Below are 17,262 nucleotides of genomic sequence, written 5' to 3' on the forward strand. Positions count from 1 at the left end.
CGTGTTCTCTATAACATTTGTATAAATACGAGCATTTGTTTCGGCCCCCTCCCTCCTTCCTCTCCCTCCTTCCCCTCTCTCCCTCCCCTCCCTCCCTCATTCCCCTCCCTCATTCCTCTCCCTCCCTTCTCTCCCTCTCTCCTCTCCCTCCCTCCTCTCCCTCCTTCCCCTCCCTCCCTCCTCCCTCTCCCTCCCTCCTTCCTCTCCCTCCCTCCTTCCTATCCCTCCCTCCTTCCTATCCCTCCCTCCTTCCTATCCCTCCTTCCTCTCCCTCCCTCCTTCCTCTCCCTCCCTCCTCTCCCTCCCTCCTTCCTCTCCCTCCTTCCTTCCTCTCCCTCCCTCCTTCCTCTCCCTCCCTCCTTCCCCTCCCCCCCCCCTCTCCCCCCCACCTTCCTCTCCCCCCCGCCCCCCTCCTTCCTCTCCCTCCTTCCTCTCCCTCCTTCCTCTACCTCCAGGCATAATCTGGTACTGAGGCAAAAGACAAAAATTGCACAAAAATTACCTGCAGATCTTGATGCCAAAGTAAATAGTTTCCATCGATACGTAATACAACAGCGCAATAAATATGGCTATATGTTAAATAGTATCGGAAATATGGATGAATCTCCCATGAATTTTGATATGGTTGCAAATAAAACTGTCCATCAAAAAGGTGAAAAAACTATTTTAATTAAAACAACAGGACATGAAAAGTCCAGTTTTACAGTAGTACTAGCATGCACAGCTGATGGCGCTAAATTGAGACCAATGATTATTTTTAAAAGAAAAACAATGCCGAAACTCAAGTTCCCTGTTGGTTGTTTTGTACATGTGAATGAAAAAGGCTGGATGGATGAAGAAGGGGTAAAGCTATGGCTTGATAATGTATGGAGCAGGCGACCGGGTGGACTTATTCAAAAACGTAGTCTACTGGTGTGGGATATGTTCAGGGCTCATTTAACTCCCAGCACCAAGCAAAGGCTGGCAAGAATAAACACAGATGCAGCAGTTATTCCTGCAGGATTGACATTGTTGGTACAGCCACTGGATGTGTGCCTAAACAAGCTATTTAAAGATTGCATTCGAGAACAGTGGAATGAGTGGATGGTTAGCGGCGAAAAGTCATTCACAAAGGGAGGAAACATGCGTGCTCCACAGTTGGATGTTTTATGCAAGTTTGTCATAAAAGCCTGGAATGATATTAATGCAGAAACAGTAATCAGGTCTTTCAAGAAGTGTGGCATATCAATGGAGGATGATTACTTGTGGCAAGATGAAGAGGAAGCCGAAGCTGAGACCACACTATCTGATACGGAATTAGATCCATACGATGACTGAATTACAAATGTATCACAAGATGTCATTGATTTATTTATGATATTAGATGACGAACAGGAGGATTTTGAAGGCTTTTAAAGGGAAAATGTAATACCAGCAAAACCGGTAAAAATAGCTTGAAGTTACGGTATGATGGGCGACTTGCCCGGCACTTGCTCTTTCTCTATTGTTTATTATCTTCCTCCTAAAAGTTTAATCCACTTGCACTGTTTTATGTTTACATGTTTAATGACAAACAGCCTTATGTTTATAAGTGAGTTTACATGTTTAATGACAAACAGCCTTATGTTTATAAGTGAGTTTACATGCTTAATTGCAAACAGCCTTATGTTTATAAGTGAGTTTACATGCTTAATGGCAAACAGCCTTATGTTTATAAGTGAATTTACATGTTTAATGGCAAACAGCCTTATGTTTATAAGTGAGTTTACATGCTTAATGGCAAACAGCCTTATGTTTATAAGTGAGTTCACGTGCTTAATGGCAAACAGCATTATGTTTATAAGTGAGTTTACATGTTTAATGGCAAACAGCCTTATGTTTATAAGTGAGTTTACATGTTTAATTGCAAACAGCCTTATGTTTATAAGTGAGTTTACATGCTTAATGACAAACAGACTTATGTTTATAAGTGAGTTTACATGCTTAATGACAAACAGCCTTATGTTTATAAGTGAGTTTACATGCTTAATGACAAACAGCCTTATGTTTATAAGTGAGTTTACATGTTTAATGACAAACAGCCTTATGTTTATAAGTGAGTTTACATGCTTAATGGCAAACAGCCTTATGTTTATAAGTGAGTTTACATGCTTAATGGCAAACAGCCTTATGATTATAAGTGAGTTTACATGCTTAATGACAAACAGCCTTATGTTTATAAGTGAGTTTACATGCTTAATGACAAACAGCCTTATGTTTATAAGTGAGTTTACATGTTTAATGGCAAACAGCTTTATATTTATAAGTGAGTTTACATGCTTAATGGCAAACAGCCTTATGTTTATAAGTGAGTTTACATGCTTAATGGCAAACAGCCTTATGTTTATAAGTGAGTTTACATGCTTCATGGCACACAGCCTTACGTTTATAAGTGAGTTTACATGGTTAATGACAAACAGCCTTACGTTTATAAGTGAGTTTACATGCTTAATGACAAACAGCCTTACGTTTATAAGTGAGTTTACATGCTTAATGACAAACAGCCTTATGTTTATAAGTGAGTTTACATGTTTAATGACAGCCTTATGTTTATAAGTGAGTTTACATGCTTAATGACAAACAGCCTTATGTTTATAAGTGAGTTTACATGCTTAATGGCAAACAGCCTTATGTTTATAAGTGAGTTTACATGCTTAATGACAAACAGCCTTATGTTTATAAGTGAGAGTTTTCCTGCTAAGTACCTTCATGTCATAAGCATTTGAATTAAATTTACCATATTGAAATTAAATCTGATGTTTTTTAATTTTTATTTGGTGTGCTTGCTGCATTCATTGAGGGGGTAAGGGGGTAGTCTTATACGGCGAGTATAGCACAAACCCTCTATTTTTAACAGGAAAAGTAGGGGGTCGTCTTATACACCCAGTCGTCTTATATGCCGGAAAATACAGTATTTTATATTATTTATAATTTGTGAACAGTAATATGAATATGGCCACACGACGCTGACTACGGAACCCTGTGATCTAACAGGTAAGCATTTATAGACACCTCTATTAACTGATCCTACAACAGTTTAACTCATTTTGGAGACTTGTATCCATTTCCACATATGCACACTAGGAACATCTTTTGCAAGCGGCATTAGAACAACCCTTTTCCACTACTACCATATATATATATATATATATATATATATATATATATATATAACGATACATTCAACAGATTATGGGACAAAGCAGAGTATGATAAAAGTTGTTACTTGCGGGGGGGGGGGTGGGGGGGTGTAGCCAGCAGCCCTTCATGTCGGACTTGCTGCTGTGAGCTCCATAGCTGACAGGATTGGAAAACACCACCGATTGGGAATTTGAGCCCTAAAAATTGACAGCCAACTCGGGGGAATCCTCAGCACTATTGCCGAATCACAGTGCAGAAAACCCGGCTGCCCAAGCTTTACAACAGCAAGCGGATAGAAGCTAAGTGCGCCACTGCGGCCTGCAAATCATAACGGGCACAACCTCTATAAGACAGCTGCTACAACTGGAGCCGGTAATGCGTTTTACATACTTGCCCTACACTAAGGCCATTCAGCAAGCTAGTGAATCATCCCATACACACGACACTGACTGAATACTTTCCCTAAACACCAGCCCCACTCTCAAGACTGCTGGAACATACCTGACACTTAGACCTCTATAATAAGAAATGGCCACAATCACAGAGGAATTCGCATAACAAAGAGATAGCCCTATTACAGCATGCATCGTAGGGCAGAGTAACAAGAACGCAGTATGCAGAAGAATACACACATCTAGAGAGATAAAAAAAAATAGCCATTCTGCCTGGCAAACTTCTCACCTAAAGCGTCATTCTTGAGGATGTAGCTAAATACAACTTATTGCCTCTAAAATCCAGGTAATTTACACAAGGTTATAGCCACTTATCATAGCACCTGCCTCTTTCAGCTACTTAACTAAGAAAAGGGACATAAACCAGACCAAATCATGACTAAATACAAGCAACCAGACATCACAATGTCAGTCAGGAAAGCTCCCAGAGCTCCTAAAGGAATAAAACGAGATAAAGGTCAGCAAAACCCAAAAATGGCAATGAAAGAATTCTGTAAGCCAATTGATGCTACGCCATATCTACAAATAGGCACACAGGACAACTCCAATGACTCAGACGACTCTGCACAGTCATCTTTACTTAATGAGCACTCCAGACCTTTGACCAAAACTTTCTGCCCACCAAAGAGGACTTTGCAGCGCTGATGACTCAAGTCAGTCAGCTAATAAAAGAAGGACTAAAATATGTAAGGAAAGACATAAATGAATTGGGCAACAGAGTGGAGTATTTAGAGGAGGGTTCTGAATACATGAACACTGAATTTGGACCTAATGACTAAACAACTACATCAACAACACCCCACTATAGAAAATCTATAGTCACATGTAGAAGATCTTGATAACAGAGGCAGGAGGCATAACCTCCGGAATAGAGGCATTCCTGAACGCATTCAACCTCAATAACTGGAGGAATATTTATATAAGTTATTCCAATCACTTCTGGGACCTGACATGTATGATGCCATGCCCTTAGACAGAGTGCATCAAGCCCTCTGTCCTCCTCCAAAGGAGTCTGACCCAACCAGAGATGTCATCCAAAGTTTCAGCTGTACAAAGATAAAGAAAAGATCCTAACTGCCACTAGGAAATCACAATCCCATGATTTCAAAGGCACACAATTACAGATATACACAGACCTTAGTCCGCTTACACTCGCAAAACGAAGAGAGGCCAGGTCCCTCACCCGACATCTTCAGGCTCTAAAGGTCCCATAGAGATGGGGATTCCCCTTTTGTTTGAAAGTACTCAGAGGATCGCAAACTTTGTATATAGATCAATAGAAGACCTAGAAGCATTCTGCACGAATATCAACATTCCACTACCATCTATACCTAAGCTACAGGAAGATTCAGAAACTGAAAAGCATTTTGGTGCCTCAACTTCTAAGTCCCGCAGACAAGGTTGGACCAAAGTTGCCAGAAAGAGAAATAGACTTAGCTCGGAGCCCGTCAGGGGATCTACCTCATCATAACCAGTCACTTGAAACACGCTAATTAATGCAGATAATTGGACTTACATACACCTAGATAACAAGTTTTGCGTTCAAGTTTTAACGCTGAAAAAATGCACCACAGTCATTACAAGTCTTCTCGGTATAGCTGTACCGCAAGCCTTTTAGCCTGTAAAGCAACGTCAGTCCCGCACACGTAAAAATGAAGTTTTTTTCATGGGACTTCCATAGCGCTGCCAATACGAGTTTTTCGGTGAGGCTAAAAAGCTTGTGTTGCAGCCTATACCGACAAGATCCGTTTTGCAATCTGAGAGCAGTAGTTATAAACTGTTATATAAAACTCATAACTAAAGTGTTACAAAGTACACTAAACACCCATAAACTACCTATTAACCCCTAAACCGAGGCCCTCCCGCATCGCAAATACTATATTAAACTTATTAACCCCTAATCTGCCGTTCCCAACATCGCCGCCACTGATAACATTTATTAACCCCTATTCTGCTGCTCCCTGACACCGCCGCCACTATAATAAACCTTTTAACCCCTAAACCTCTGGCCTCCCACATCACTACCACTAAATAAACCTATTAACCCATAAACCGCCAGCCCCCCACATCGCAACAACCTAAACTAAACTATTAACCCCTAAACCTAACCCTAACGTAAACCTTAACCCTAACACCCCCTAACTTTAACATGATTAAAATAGAGCGAAATTAAAGTTATAGTTATTAACTAAATAATACCTATTTAAAACTAAATACATACTTACCTGTGAAATAAAACCTAAGCTAGCTACAATATAACTAATAGTTATATTGTAGCTAGCTTAGGTTTTATTTTTATTTCACAGGAAAGTTTGTGTTTATTTTAACTAGGTAGACTAGTTAGTAAATCATCCAAAACAATAACACAGGTAAATTTGTATTTATTTTAACTAGGTAGACTAGTTAGTAAATTATCCAAAGGAATAAAAATTATTCCTATTCTAATATCCTTTAAAAAAAATTAAAAGAAAAACCCACCCAAAATAAAAACCCTAATCTATAATAAACTACCAAGGGCCCTTTAGGGCCTTTTGTGGGCCGTTAAAGTGAAAGCAAATTATGTCTCTTCAGAACACATCAATGTATTGTATAGCATTAATATATTAAGATCGCTATTTTTTTTTCATAATTATTTTCATTTCTGAATATTTATTAACATATTTTTTTTCTACCGTTCTCAAGCTGACTCCACCCATCTTGTACTTCCTATATTTCTGTGTTATGACGTATAGAGTGGTCACACCCGCTCTATACGTATCACAAATGCACGTTCATGGGGCCCGAGTGTATTGCGCTTGCGCAAATTGTTGATTCCTCATTCTTCTGCGCATTTGTTACATTGTTCTAATAGTTAAAATTATGAGTAATAAAGTGAACATCAACATTCAATACAATAATTAAGAAAGTACAAGTATAAAGAATTGTGATATGCACAATAATAGAGTTTCATATCTCTTTATAAATGACTTAGACACTTACGTCTAGTTATGGATAGCAACAGTCATGCAATGCGCTTCTATATTTCTGAGCCGCAGTCAAACCAGATGACGTTTCTGGTTATTCGCTAAGAAATGTTTTGCGCATGCGCAAATCGGGAGCGTGCGCTTAACATAATCAGTCCTTAAAAAAATAATTGCAGCATGCACAGAGGAATAAATAGTAGGGTGACGTAGCTTCGTGGCCGCCTTACGGCCGAAATTTCAATTGGTGAGTAAAAAAACGTGATCAGGAAATATATAAAAAAAAAACAAAAAAAAACGGGTTGAATTACTCAAAGCTAAAAATATACTTTCATTGTGGCTAAAACTTGATTTCCATATAACTTTGTAAAAAACGATGAATGAAAGTCCTATTAATTTTGTACAAGCAATATTACTGAGGATCGCAAAACCACTGAGTTTACTTTCACTTTAAAAGGGTCTTTTGTAGGGCATTGCCCTAAAGATAACAGTTATTTTTCTACAAAAGAAAAACAAACACCCCTAACAGTATACAAACCCCCACCCCCCAAACCCTCAAAATAAAAATAAAGTAAAACCTAATCTACCCATTGCACTGAAAAGGGCATTTGTATGGGCATTGCCCTTAAAAGGGCATTTGTATGGGCATTGCCCTTAAAAGGGCATTCAGCTCTTTTGCTGCCCATTAAAAAAAATGGCTATTCTAAAAAGAAAAACCCACACCAAAACGAAAAAAAAAAATATTACACAAAATAACAAACGAATTATCCAAAATATTAACAATTATTCCTATTCTAATACCCATTTTAAAAAAAACATTAAAAAAAACCCCAAATCTATAATAAACTACCATTAGCCCTTAAAATGGCCTTTTGTAGGGCATTGCCCTAAGTTAAACAGCTTTTTTACCTGAAAAAAATACAAAGACCCACTAACATTACAACCCCCCACCCCCCAAATCCACAAAATAAAGCAAACTATCTAAAAAAAACTAATCTACCTATTGCCCTAAAACCTCCAAAAAACTATAACAAACCTAACACTAACCCCTCTTTAGGTACTCACAGTTGTCAAAGTCCCGCTTAAACGATCTTCATCTTGGGGGCTCCATCCTTATCCAGGCAGCTCCATCTTCATCCATCGCGGGACCGGCATCTTATTCATCCCTGCGGAGGCAGAGCAGCGATGCGGGAAGGCGGAGGTCCAGGCGAAGGTCCAAGGCGGAGATCCAGGTGGAGGTCCAAGGCGGAGGTCCAGGCGAAGGTCCATCGATCCGACGTGGAGGTCCTCTTCATGCGATCATCCGCTGCACACTGAGGATTGAAATGCAAGGTACCCCTTTTATACTGGGGGTACCATTGCATTCCTATTGGCTGAAAAATTTTAATCAGCCAATAGGAATTAGGGCTGCTAAAATCCTATTGGATGCCAATAGGATGAGAGCTACTGAAATTCTATTGGCTATTCAAATCAGTTAAAGGAACACTCAATCAAAATTAAACTTTCATGATTCAGATAGAGCATGCCATTTTAAACAACTTTCCAATTTACTTCCATTAACAAAATGTGCACAGTCTTTTTATATTTAAACTTTTTGAGTCACCAGCTCCTACTGAGCATGTGCAAGAATAAGTGTGTATGCATTTGTGAATGGCTGATGGCTGTCACATGGTACGTGTATGCATTTGTGATTGGCTGATGGTTGTCACATGGTACAGGGGGAGTGGAAAAAAGACATAACTTTTAAAATTGTCAGAACAAAAATCTACTACTCATTTGAAGTTCAGACTAAGTGCTATTGCATTGTCTTGTTATCTTGCATTTGTTGATTATGCAAATCTACAGTGTTGACTGGTCCTTTAATAGAATTTCAGTAGCTATCTCTTTATTTTAACTAGGTAGTTAGTAAATAGTTAATAGTCTACCTAGTTAAAATAAATAAAAATTTACCTGTGAACTAAAAATAAAATCTAAGCTAGCTACAATATAACTATTAGTTATATTGTAGTTAGCTTAGGTTTTATTTCACAGGTAAGTATGTATTTAGTTTTAATATTTAGTTAATAATTGTAACTTTAATTTAGCTCTATTTTAATTATGATAAAGTTAGGGTGTGTTAGGGTTAGGGTTATGTTAGGGTTAGTGTTAGGTTTTGGGGTTAATATAGTTTAATTTAGGTTGTTGTGATGTGGGTGACTGGCAGTTTAGGGGTCAATAGATTTATTTAGTGGTAGTCATGTTGGAGGCGAGAGGTTTAGGGGTTAATAGCTTTATTTAGTGGCGGCGATGTTGAGGAGCGGCGGAATAGGGGTTAATAGATTTATTATAGTGTGGGCGATGTTGGGGTGCGAGGGAATAGGGGTTAACAACTTTAGTATAGTCGTGGCGATATCGGGAGCGGCAGATTAAGGGTCAATAGATTTATTTAGGTGGCGGCAATATCGGGAGCGGCAGATTAGGGGTTAATAACATTATGTAGCTGTCGGCGATGTCAGGGGCAGCAAATTAGTAGTGTTAGGGTGTTAGGTTTAAACGTAACATTTTTTCTTCCCATAGACATCAATGGGGCTGCGTTACGGAGCTTTTCATTATGCGATCGGAGGTGTTTTTTTCTGACCCGCTCTCCCCATTGATGTCTATGGGGAAAGCGTGCACGAGCACGTCTAAACAGTGCTTGTATTTTGTGCGGTATGGAGCTTAAAACCACCGTATCGCACGCACAAGCCGGCTGTTTCAAAACTTGTAATGGCTCCGCTATAGAGGGTTAAATAACGCAACTTTTGTTGCGTTTGTTAAATTCCCTATAGCGCATATAACTCGTAATCTACCTGAGAGTTTGCTGAAAAGGTCGAATTATATGCAGCGACCTGATGTCCTGATTGATCACACCAGATAAGACTTTCTTGTTGCCTTTATCCACACATGGCTCTTATCTCTATAGATCAAAGTTAATAGTTATACCAGTTTAATTTTTTTTTTAAAGTTTGCCACCTATAAAAGTACCGAATTTCTCTGGTCTTTTACTAGTTACTTGTTAGCTTAGTTTCTCTAGTTGAAATGTGATATTTATTGTATGAAATGCTACACACTTTATTAAAAACATCCACTAGTGTTATATACTGCTCATTATGAGAATATGGAATTCTTGATTATCATACACAATACTGTATGTCCATCTTATTTTTTATTGTACCCAGGAACTAATGCGAAATTCCCACAACATAAGCATAACCTTAAAGATTTTCCATCTTGTACACAGCTCTTACATAAAAGTGCTACTAACACCTCCTCCTTATTGCTACTGTTATATTTGTTTCATTTGTTTAGAGTTATAGCTAGACACAATTGTCGTTAAGATGATATTGCCGTTCAATACTATGTCCTTGTCAGGTCTGCCTATTTCATTCCTATTTCATCCTGCCTGTCTGTACCTTTAAGATGACACTAGCCTCCAGTGTACTATATAAGGCTCCTCCTTCCAGCACTCCACGCTGGATTATTGAAGTTTACTAGTAGTGTCAAATCTCTAGCCTTAAACTACAACCTTGTAAACCTATAGAAGGTCTAAGTTCTTACTTGTGCTACTTACTTGAGAAAACAACAATATGAGGGAAACACTTCTAAGACTCAATATAAGCTACACCTAAAAATTACAACCTTCCTCAAGATGTAAATAATAATAATGAAAACAGACAATAAGGTGAGCCCTAAATTAATAGCAAATTGAGAAAATAAAATATGTGATAATGTATAAAAAATGTATATGATACCTAATATATAAGGTGAGCACTAAATGAGATAGTATAAAGTGTAATAATTTATGATAACTGTTATACTATATAAAGGACTAAAAGAGACCTAAAGCTCTGTTTGAAAATGTAAACACGTTAATATGCAGGTGAGTAAATTCATATAAACATTAAAAACACTACTAGCAAGGATAATATTTATTAAAAACACTAAACCTTGCAAGGTATTAGCTAACAACTAAAATGGCATTGAGTGAGATGCAATATGTTAGGAACAATATTTTAAGAACATTATGTGCAAACAACTAAAATAACAACAATATCTAAAAGATTTATAAAATTAGAAATGCATTTCTTGATAGGAGTACAATGCAAGTCTAAAATAATGTCTCTTAGAACGTTGGTTAAATAACCATAAACAGTACCTTAATAGACTAGGAGCCCAAACAATCCTTTTGCGAGGATGAGCAGTTATATTTTTCAACAACCGCTAATGAAAGAACAATGATAAAAAAGTGTTGATTTTGATGATTTTGCAGGTTAGGATGAGCAGTTATATTTTTCAACAATCGCTAAGGAAAGAACAAGAATAAAAAAGTGTTGATTTTGATGATTTTGCAGGTTAGGATGAGCAGTTATATCTTTCAACAACCGCTAATGAAAGAACAAGGATAAAAAAGTGTTGATTTTGATGATTTTGCAGGTTAGGATGAGCAGTTATATCTTTCAACAATCGCTAATGAAAGAACAAGGATAAAAAAAGTGTTGATTTTGAAGGTTAGGTGTATGTATGTATGTATTGGGTACTTGTAAAATGCGGCTAATCACCCATAAGGGTCTCAAGGCGCTGCTCATTTTACCGACCTTGGAAGGATGAAAGGCTGAGTGGACCTTGCCGGGGATCGAACCTGCAACCCTTGGGTTGCTACAGAGCTCAGCCACAGTGCCTTAGCATCCTGAGCTATTTGTCCGGCAGGGGGAGAACGTAGATCGTGTAATTCACTCCAGAGTGTGTTGTAGGAGGAAAGAGTGACAGCTGAGTCAGCTCACAATCCAAATCTTGGGATTGGTGGGTTACTATAAGCAATAGCTTCAACAGACAGCGTCTGTAATTGAGTGCTGCAATTCCAACAGACAGCGTCTGTGTGTGTTTTGATATTCCAGAAAGACAGCATTTGATTGATAGTTTCCCACAGGTGATGAAGCAATGCAGAGGCTGTAGTGACCTCTTACAGACAACGTCTGTGTAAAACAATGGATTTCCTGACAGACAGTGTCTGTTCTAAGTTCAAGTAAAACAATGGATTTCCTGACAGACAGTGTCTGTTCTAAGTTCAAGTAAAACAATGGATTTCCTGACAGACAGTGTCTGTTCTAAGTTCAAGTAAAACAATGGATTTCCTGACAGACAGTGTCTGTTCTAAGTTCAAGTAAACTGTGAGATCCTGCCAATCACTAAGTTAAAAGTGATTTGCGCCAAAGACTCATAAATGCAGTGTTATTTAAATATTCCAAACAAATGTCAAAGTAACAGTGAACTCTCTACCGGTTTCGGCCCAGGTGGCCTTTATCAAGACAAGCTGCGCCTCTCTCACACTTGAAGCCCTAATCACAGCTCTCAACGGAATCAGGTTGTATACGAACTGCTTAACTGCCTATTACCTTGCCTGAGCTTGCCGATCTTTACTAAAACTTGCATATTACTGTTTAGTCTTCTGCTGCATTTACTGTCCTTATATTACTGCACTTGAGCCCCAGCTTTTACTCCTAATGTTGTACAATCTGCTACATCTGTTGCTCTCCTGAATCACATATGAGCCTCAGCTATAACATCCGTTGTTTTAGATTCTGATGCTAAAGTCTTACGCTTCATTCCATATAAGTTCTGCTGTTAATACTGTATCATATCATCACACTCCTGCATAAGTTACATTTGTCACTCAGCTAGTTTTTGGGTTTCACTAACTTTTACTGCAAGTTTACACACAATTTCACAATCACCGCCAATCCTTTGACCGACTTGACCAAACATGATAAAAAATTCCTTTGGAATTAAACCTCTCAATTAGCTTTCAACCAACTCAAGTCTAGTTTTACCACAGCTCCAGTATTACAGTTCCCTGACTCCAACCAACAATTTGTACTTGAGGTAGATGCTTCGGATTTTGCGATTGGAGCTATACTCTCACAAAAGAAATCACTCAAGGACGTCATGTACCCAGTAGCGTACTACTCGAGACTAATGACCCCAGCAGAGAGAAACTATCCAGTTGGTGAAAAAGAACTTCTCGCTATCAAAAGTTTTTTCGAGCATTGGAGACACCTTTTAGAAGGTGCTACCCAACCAGTAATAGTTCTAACAGACCATAAGAACCTCCAATACTTACAAATGAATAGAACTTTATCAGCACGACAATTGCGTTGGAGTCTCTACTTTTCTAGATTTGACTATGTGATTACTTACCGTACAGGGAAGAGGAATGGGAAGGCTGATGCCTTATCTAGAAGAGATCCAAGACCACCCATAGCTTACACACCTTCTATGGTTGTTCCTAAAAAGAACATTTTGGGCCTACTTGTCACTCCAATTTCTAGAATTAGAAACTGTCAAGAACAAGACGGTTCGAAACTGATACACTTACTTAAAAAATTTGATGATGGGTTGCTATACTTTCATAGGCGTCTCTACATACAGCCAATATTAAGACTTGGGCTTATAAGCTCTAACCATGATACTCCACTTGCTGGACATTTGGGAACACAGAAGACCTTAGATCTTCTACAACGCAATTTCTGGTGGCCTTCTATGACTACACAGATCAAGCATTATATTTCACCAGTTGGCCTTCTTCAACCTTACCCTGTTTCAAAGCTACCCTGGACTGACGTCTCGATGGATTTCATTGTGGACCTTCCTAAATCCAGCCCCTTCACTACTATCTTTGTGGTTGTCGACATGTTTACGAAGATGGCGCATTTCATTTCTCTCATTTCCATTCCAACAGCTATTCAGACCTCGGAAATCTTTATCAGAGAGATTGTTAGATTGCATGGATTGCCTACATCAGTTCTCAGTGACAGGGGAACACAATTCACCTCCAAGTTCTGGAGGCAACTCTGTAAATCACTCCACATCACTCAGAAACTTAGCACTTCCTACCACCCTCAAACCAACAGTCAAATGGAAAGGACCAATCAATGGATCGAACAATGCCTCCGCTGCTAATGTTCACATCAACAGGACTCATGGGCAAAATACCTCACATTTGCCAAGTTCGCATACAACAATGCAAAGAACTCCAGTAGCAATTATATTCAGTTTTTTTGCAAATTATGGATTACATCCCCAAATGGATTTCTACCCACGTATAGAAGCAGCTTGTCCTAAGGTCAATGACGTCATAAATAGTATACTCCAAACTTTTTCCGTCATTGAAGATAACATTAAGCTCGCTAAGGCCTCACATAAAAGATTCTATGACCTCAGGCATAGACCACAACCCTTGTACCAGATTGGCCAACACGTTTGGTTGTCTACCAAGAATTTAAGATTGCAAACACCATCCAGAAAACTCAGCAAGTTGTATATGGGTCCATTTCCTATATGGGTCCATTTCCTATTGTCGCTCTAACAAATCCCGTAACTGTGACTCTACGTCTTCTCGACACCTCAAGGTACACCCTACTTTCCATGTTTCCTTGGTCAAGCCATGTGTTGCTACCAACACAACACCAGTTTATTTACCTCAAACCAACATAATCGACATTGAGTATGAGGTCCATAGTATACTTGATTTAAGGAGAAAACATGGAGTCCTAGAATATCTTGTTCATTGGACTGGTTATGACCATACTGAGGATTCCTGGGAACCCGCTACTAATCAGTGCCTCCCGCTTGATATCCATATTCCATAGACGGAATCCTGACAGGCCGTCTCCATAGAACCTCTTTGCGGTTCCTTCTAGGGGGGACTATGTCAGGTCTGCCTATTTCATTCCTATTTCATCCTGCCTGTCTGTACCTTTAAGATGACACTAGCCTCCAGTGTACTATATAAGGCTCCTCCTTCCAGCACTCCACGCTGGATTATTGAAGCTTACTAGTAGTGTCAAGACTCTAGCCTTAAATTACAGCCTTGTAAACCTATCGAAGGTCTAAGTTCTTACTCGTGCTACTTACTTGCCAGGATAACTTTTAACGCTCAGAAACGCATTCTCCTCCTGAGCACTGTTCCCCCTGACGTCATCAGCTACTGCCCGTAGCATTCTCTGTATCCTGCTCCACATACAGTCTATCAACGGATCGTCTGAACAAACAAGCTGCGCCTCTCTCACACTTGCAGCCCTAATCACAGCTCTCAACGGAATCAGGTTGTATACGAATTGCTTAACTGCCTATTACCTTGCCTGAGCTTGCCGTTCTTAACTAAAACTTGCATATTACAGTTTAGTCTTCTGCTGCATTTACTGTCCTTATATTGCTGCACTTGAGCCCCAGCTTTTACTCCTAATGTTGTACAATCTGCTACACCTGTTGCTCTCCTGAATCACATATGAGCCTCAGCTATAACATCCGTTGTTTTAGATTCTGATGCTAAAGTTTTACGCTTCACTCCATATAAGTTCTGCTGTTAATACTGTATCATATCATCACACTCCTGTATAAGTTACATTTGTCATTCAGCTAGAGACTCTGGTTTAACCCTTGTTCTCTTACTAAGTATCAAATATTTCTCATTCCTCAAGATATGTTTTTCCAATACATGAGAAAATCTAATTAACTATTTGCCAGCCTTACACATCTTCAGTTACACCAGTGTGTTGTCTGAGTAAGTACCTCTGTTTAAAATAAGACAGAGGGGTTAACCATTGCTACTTTCAGTAGTTGTTATCCCCACTGTCACAAAAGACTAACTCCCATCTAAATCTGGATCAAACCTCAACCATTTCAAGTTAGAGGTTGTTACAGTCATATATGACTCCTACTAATTTATTTTCTTTTGTTCTCTTCTTATATCAGTTACAGGCAATCGGTCTCAACACCTTACCTTCTTCCTTCCTTCTCCCTCTTCTGGTAAGTATACTGCATGATATTACCCTAAACTGTGAGTATTACATTGAAAATACCAGACTTATCAGACTTCATACAATTCCCTACATATCTACTGAACCCGCAACCAGACACGCTACTTATCCCACCAACAGTTTGATCCATAACCCACCCTAAATTAAAATTTTTATCACAAAATGTAAAGGGACTTAACTTACCCACAAAAAGATTTGTAGCCCTCAACTGATTTCACAGACAAGGGGGAAATATAATTTTTTTTACAGGAAACCCATTTCTGTAAAACACAGGCTCCCGCTTGCTCCTCCAGCTTTTACCCCATTGGATTTTTTTAATCACAATTCAAAATGGTGTAGGTATCCTACTACATAGAAGTCTCCCTTTCCAACTTTACATCCCAACATTCAGACAGTGAGGGTAGATTATTGATATTGAATGGCACTCTATAGAACTAACAGGTCACTTTGGTTAACATATACGCCCCAAATAGGGGCCAAGCAAATTTTTTAGGAAAACACTTGGCAACGCTTGCAAAAAGGCGTTGTCCTCCTGGCTAGGGACTTTAATGTAGCCCTGTCTCCGAGCATGGACTGCTACCACAGATGAAGTAGTGTCCCCTTATTAGCTATTCAAAACATTAATACAAATTTAAGATCCCAATCGCTTATAGATGTATGGCACTTACAGCACCCGCAATCCAGTGCATATACCTTCTACTCCCACCCACAGAAAACCTCATCTAGAATTGACTACTTCTTCCTAAATCAACTAAGTTTACACCTTCTTGACTCATCCCACATTTCATCGACCCTCTGGTCTGACCATTCTATGTTGACTCTTGAAATCTTATTGCCATCAGCCCCACTTACACAATATTGCTGAAGTCCCTTTTGAAAAACACTCCCATAACAGACAAAACATCTAAGGCAATATTAGAATACTTATCTTTTAACCAGAATGATAACTCCATCGGACCTAAAGTTATCTGGGACGCTCATAAAGCAGTAATATGGGGGAACTACTTAAACACAAATCGATTTTAACAAAATCTAAAAGACAAGAATACAACACCCGCCTTAATAGACTGAATGAACTAGAGAAAAGCATAGTCAACTCCCTTCAGACTACGTACTTCTAAAGGAACTATCCATAGCTAGAGCAGACCTAAACACATATTTACACAAAGAAGCACTTAAAAGTGCTTTCTATCTTAAAAGAAGATATTTCACTGAGGGAAACAAAACAGGCACTATGTTAGCTACTATGTTAGCTTGGGCTCTCCGACAGAGATCACTCAATTCCTATAGACACAGTATAGCCACTCCTACCTCCACAGATATCTGCAACAGCAAAGGAATAGCCTCCACATTTTGAGAGTACTATAAAAAGATTTATAATCTCCCTACGACTACTGACTCACAATCTACTTAAGAAATGGACTCATACATTAAAAAAGCTGATCTACCAACTTTATCATGGGAGGACTCTGACTTCTTAGACGCACCCATCGAGATCCCTGAAATCCTACAAGCCATAGAATCTTTACCGTCTCAAAAGAGCCCAGATCCAGATGGCTTCTCAAATTTATACTATAGAACTTATAAGCAAATCCTAGCCCCACACTTGGCTAAGGCCTTTCAGGCAACAGACGAGAACGGATTCTTCTCACAAGATATGCTCTCCGCACACATAATCCTTATACACAAAACAGGCAAACCTCCATCAGACCCGTGGAATTACCGTCCCATCTCGTTAATAAATACTGATGCAAAGATCTTCGCCTAGATTTTGGCAAATAGAATAAATAAATTCCTTCCTTAGCTTATTCATGTAGACCAAGCTGGTTTGTTCCACGTCGGGAGACCAGAGACAAC

General features: G+C 39.0%; 1 protein-coding gene across 1 annotated transcript in view; it reads right to left on the reverse strand.

Moving 5' to 3' along the window:
* Nucleotides 1-17,262, reverse strand: part of LOC128661646 (ethanolaminephosphotransferase 1-like) — a 189,672-nt gene that overhangs the window by 103,366 nt on the left and 69,044 nt on the right. The gene's annotated exons all lie outside the window — the stretch shown is intronic.

The sequence above is a fragment of the Bombina bombina genome, chromosome 5, assembly GCF_027579735.1.
Source record: "Bombina bombina isolate aBomBom1 chromosome 5, aBomBom1.pri, whole genome shotgun sequence".
Lineage (NCBI taxonomy): Eukaryota > Metazoa > Chordata > Amphibia > Anura > Bombinatoridae > Bombina > Bombina bombina.